Here is a 6,010-nt window from a genome sequence, read left to right as displayed (position 1 = left end):
CAGCCCGAGTTTTGTTTTGTTTTTTCGGTGTCCTGTGACATCGAACCACATTTGTCTCGTGGGGGGCGTCGCTTCACATTTTGTTTCCGTGGAGGACGTCGCCCCACTTCCTGTTCGTGGGGGGTGTTGCAGGCCCGTATTTTTTGGATTTTCTGTTCTGTGGAGGTTTTTTTTTTTTTTTTTTCTTCCCCGCCCTCCCTCCCTTCACGTTCCTGAGATGTGGGACTGGCTGCGGTGCGTCGGGGGGTGGCGCTCGGCCCGTCGGCTCTGCTGTGGACCTTGCTCGGCCCGTCGGCTCGGCTGTGGACCTCGCTTGTTCCTCTCTGGCTGCCTCGCCGTGTGCCTTGCTCCCCCACCTGCCAAACCGAACGGGTCGACGGAGCCGACCGGGTTGACTGAACCAGATGGGCCAACCGGGTCGACGGAACCAGCAGAACCAGCCGGGTCGAACGAAATGAAGAATGAATGAATTGGAGAATGCAGTAATGGGTTACACCCAAACTCCCTGAACTCTCTGCCTGGCCTGAACCTATTAATGTTCCTGTGGTATCTGTCCTGTGTCTTGTTTCACTAGATTTGCCAGCCCTTCTACCCCTTGTCCCTGTTTACAGGCTCAGAGCACCTCCAGCACCACCCTGGCCGCCAACTCCGCTTTGGTCCCTGGCTCAACCTGTGGCACCACCCTGGTCTCTGGTCCTGCTCTGGTGTCTGGCTCCGCCTCCAGCACCACCCTGGTCTCTGGTCCTGCTCTGGTGTCTGGCTCCGCCTCCAGCACCGCCCCGGCCCCCTGCTCTGCCGGCTCCGCCCCGGCCCCCTGCTCTGCTCTGGGGGGGTGTCTGTAATGAGTCTGTCTGTTTTCCTTTGTTCCTGTCTGCTGCCTTGCCCTGTTAATTGTTTGCTCCGCCCACTTCTTGGTTACCATGGACACTAATTGTACTCAATCTTTCCTCTAGGTGTGTTGTCTTTGTCTCTGATTGTCTCTGCTTTGTCATTGGTTCCTGTCACCTATATATTCTCTGCTTGTCCACTTCCCTGGTGTTAGTCATTGTTGGTATGTGGTGTGTTCATGTCCATGTTCCCGTTTCCTGTTTTGTTCCGTGTTGCCTGCCTGTTCATTTGTGTTTTGTTTATTAAAACTTTAAACTGCATTTGGATCCTCACTCGCCTTTGTCTCACCGTGTCTCATCGTTACAGCAGGTCTGGTTAACTGAAACAAAAATAATTTGTACTTAACTCTCACTACAAGCAACAATCAGATAAGAACATGGGATGATGATGATGATGGTGAGAGGCCAAGGTGAGAACAGAAGACAGAAGCTGGTGCATGTCTGTGTGGGACAGATGATCTTTTCGTGTCTCAATAAAGTCTGATTTTTGCATCCTGACCCCCTTGTCTTTAGAAGTGTTAATTTTGACTAGCGAGACATTCCACAACAATACAGTAGTGATAAAAGACTGAATAATTTTGAAGAGATGCCTGATCACACTGCACAAAGAAGCTGGATTATATAATATAGATCCCTGATACACACTGGGCTCTATATTATATATTATTATTCAATAATATACAATACACGGTTATGTCTGTCAGTTTCTAAAAAAATAATAAGAGAATCTGAACAAAATACTAAATACAACACTTTTGTTTTTATCCCATTTTCCATGAGCTGAACTCAAAGATCTACGGTAAGACTTTTTCTCTGTACACAAAAGGCCAATTTCTCTGAAATATTGTTCACAAATCTGTCTAAATGTGTGTTAGTGAGTGAGCACTTCTCCTTTGCTGAGATAAATCCACCCACCTCACAGATGTGGCAGATCATGATGCTGATTAGACAACATGATTATTCTACAGGTTTGTCTTAGGCTTTTTTGATGGCATTTTGATGACGAGATCCTGAGGTCCATTGTTGTGCCATTAATCCATGACCATCACCTCATGTTACAGCATGATAATGCACAGCCCCATGTTGCAAGGATCTGTACACAATTCCTAGGAGCTGAAAACATCCCAGTTCTTGCATGGCCAGCATACTCATTTTACATGTCACCCATTGAGCATGTTTGGGATGCTCTGCATCGGCATAGACGACAGTGTGTTCCAGTTCCTGTCAATATCCAGCAACTTCGCACAGCCATTGAAGAGGAGTGGACCAACATTCCACAGGCCACAATCAACAACCTGATCATCTCTGTATGGAGGAGATGTGTTGCACTGTGTGAGGCAAATGGTGGTCACACCAGATACTGACTGGTTTTCGGACCCCAGTACAGTAAAACTACACATTTTAGAGTGACCTTTTATTGTGGCCAGTTTAAGACAAACCTGTAGAATAATCATGTCTAATCAGCATCATGATCTGCCACATCTGTGAGGTGTGTGGATTTATCTCAGCAAAGGAGAAGTGCTCACTCACTAACACACATTTAGACAGATTTGTGAACAATATTTCTGAGAAATTGGCCTTTTGTGTACAGAGAAAAAGTCTTACCGTAGATCTTTGAGTTCAGCTCATGAAAAATGGGGCAAAAATAAAGGTGTTGCATTTATAATTTTGTTCAGTATAAATTTGCTGCTACATGTTCTTGGAGCCATCTAGTGTTTGCTCAGGAATATCCAGACTTTATAAACAAGAGCACACCTTCTGACAGTGAGAATAGGGACGAGAAAATCTGTTTGTGAAATACAGTAATGTGCAAAGGTAGTTTTTTATATACATATATAAATATGAATAGAGACTGTTAGGGTTAGGTTGCTTGTGTTGGAACATGTTATGTTCCGTACTGTAGAGCACAACATGTAAAATTTACATCTCTTCTTTGATTCTTTGATTTTTCATGTTTTCAAAAAAATAATTTAAAGTACAGGGGACACGGTGGCTTAGTGGTTAGCATGTTTGCCTCACACCTGCAGGGTTGTGGGTTCGTTTCCCGCCTCCGCCTTGTGTGTGTGGAGTTTGCATGTTCTCCCTGTGCCTCGGGGGTTTCCTCTGGGTACTCCGGTTTCCTCCCCGGTTCAAAGACATGCATGGTAGGTTGACTGGCAACTGGAAAATTATCCGTAGTGTGTGTGTGTGTGTGTGTGTGTGTGTGTGTGTGTGAATGAATGAGAGTGTGTGTGTGCCCTGTGATGGGTTGGCACTCCGTCCAGGGTGTATCCTGCCTCGATGCCCGATGACGCCTGAGATAGGCACAGGCTCCCCGTGACCCGAGAAGTTCGGATAAGCGGTAGGAAATGATAGTAAATTTAAACTACATTACTCATGATGTCTTGATACAAAAACACAATGAACTGATTTCTTTAGTGTCATAATGAAGTGTAAATTGCTGATATGTTGGGGCTCAGATGTGTGTGAGGTTTTCATACAGTAATGTGAGCGTGTACACTAGAGGCAGTGAATCAAACAAGAAGTATAAAACTTCACATATACAATGCAATGATTGTATTTTCATATTGTATTCTTATTGCCCTCTGTGAAGCAAACATGAAACACAGGCAGAAAAAATATGGATCTACGAGCTCATGGAGCAAATTTATTCTAGCTGTTGAGTTATGTGTTTTATAGATGAGATATTATTAAAGATACCATTCTGAAAATGTTAGAGTCTAAAAATGTTATCGTTAACTGTGACTTGCCAGAGCAGGACGACAGAAGGTACAAGATGTTTTAGTTTACACTAAAATTTTATTGTTTTTAATTTATAATGAATAATATTTGATTTATGGCACAGATGATCAAAACATTTCCAGGTACACAATTGGACAGACCTCTAAAGCAAAAAACAAAAAACAAAATCATTCCCCCTTAAGAACAACTGATGCAAAACACAGCGTATCTCTTTGTGTCTGTGCGCCTGTCTCTGAGCTGCTTACCTTAACTCCCTGCTCTTTTTGTTATAGAAATGCATGTCATGACAGTAAAATAAAGTGTGGGTGTGATGGAATGCTGTATTTCCTGTTCCAACACGTTAATAAAAACGTGCCTTTGCCTTCTCACATCAATAAAATTCTTCCCCTGTTCTTCCTCAACAAAGGTGCTGGATGGGCATTCACTATGATCTCATTTTATGCTAAGAAGGTTACTAAAACAAATTTTCTGATTGTTTATATTTTTCGTTTAGCTCAGGAAACAGACCAATCTTTATATTGTGAGCCCTGGGTGATGACTCAATGCAGCTAGCAGACAATCGGATTAGCCGGCTTGTCTGCTTCCTGGCCATGGCTCCGGATTGTCACCGATTAACTAGGCCTGTTCTTAAACTATGTGCTATGCTGCAAGAAATGAGGGCAGACCTTCCAGAGTCCCATTCTAACAGGCCTGCCTTGCCCTCAAAAGTGCTCCAATTATCTCTGAAGTCCACGAGTTTTCAGGAAGACCACCTGGACATCCATCAGTTGAGTAACCATAACCAGCTGTTCAGAGCTACATCGCCATCGCATTGGGATAAGGCCAGAGCATACTACAGCATCTGACACTGCCTTCGCTAATTTACACACCTTTACAATATTACTCTTAGGTGTATATCATCTATGCTTGCCTAAGACCCTGATTACCTACTGTGTCCGGCACCCTGGCTCCAGGAATACACCTAACCAGTGCTGCTGGATCCCCTAAAGGCCTAGCTAATTTCACATGCCTTAAGATGGAGTATCCTATAAGAGCTCTTTCAGGTTATTCAGCGGGTTCTTCACTGAGGAGGGCAAACCTGTTAGACATGTGAAGCAGAGTGGAATGGTGCTCACATGGGCAAGCTTTAGCCTTAGCTTTGGCTTTTCAACCGTGCCGCCGAGTCGTCACCCATTCACCCCGCCGTGAGGGCTCTAATGCCAGAGTTACTAACTCTGTCTGAGGCATCCAGATGTTCCCCTACAGAAACTACACTACTATTGCTATCCCTTTCCAGTGTCTGGATGCGCCCCTCTAAATCCGAAATGTTCTCAGTCAGAGAGCTAACTAAAATACACTTATCACAAGTAAAATAAACACTAATGACTGAGGAAGAATTAATAAAAATGCTGCAGCTCACACACTGGACAAGCTGAAAGTTTGCCATACTTAATGATTACATACTGTACTTTTGACATGAATCAGATCGGAGTATTAAAAAGATCAGAATAGAATGTGTGTCTTTGGGCTAGATTGGATCTTTCAGGGTTCCTTTAATATAATATAATATAATATAATATAATTTAATATGTCCATGTCAATTTAAAACTTTAATATTATTCTTTACGATTCACTAAGAAATTGCTGCTAGAAGGTTTTGGAGCCACCTACTGTTTGCTCAGGAATATTCAGCCTTTATAAACCAGTGTACTCCTTCTGACAGTGAAAATAGGGACATTATTAAACTCAGCACTGTTAATGCTTTTCAATTCAATTCAAGTTTATTTGTATAGCGCTTTTTACAATAGACATTGTCTCAAAGCAGCTTTACAGAACATAAACATAGAGCAGAAGGTAGACATAATTAATGATAAAGGAAATAACGAATAATAAAAGAAATAAGAATTAACAGAATAAAAATTCTAGGTTATTATTAGATATATATAGTTCACAATGTGAATGTATTTATTCCCCTATGAGCAAGTCTGAGGTGACTCAGGCAGCAGTGGCAAGGAAAAACTCCCTTAAATTGGTAAAGGAAGAAACCTTGCTTTTGTTTGCTGCCTATCGCTCAAACTGTCTATGCCAGGGATCTGCTTTTCTCCCATCTTTCTCTTGGACCAGTCAATGTGACTGACACATTTATTAAATTAATGCACAGTAGTGAACCATCCAGACATATGGTCTGGTCAAACTGCTTAAAAATATAAGTTATGATGCTCATAAATAAAGTTCAGTATAATGAAGCACCAGGAACCTCAGAATTGTGATATATGGCTGAAACATCTGTTTGTGAGAGGTCCCACAAGCCTTCATGGGGCATCTTAGATATCATTTGGAAATATTTGAGGAGGAACTTTTTAACAGTTAAAAATTAAGTGTTCAAACCTGGCCATTTAAGG

The sequence above is a fragment of the Tachysurus fulvidraco genome, chromosome 19 (genome assembly GCF_022655615.1).
Source record: "Tachysurus fulvidraco isolate hzauxx_2018 chromosome 19, HZAU_PFXX_2.0, whole genome shotgun sequence".
Classification (NCBI taxonomy): Eukaryota; Metazoa; Chordata; class Actinopteri; order Siluriformes; family Bagridae; genus Tachysurus; species Tachysurus fulvidraco.
This window is presented reverse-complemented; position numbering follows the sequence as displayed.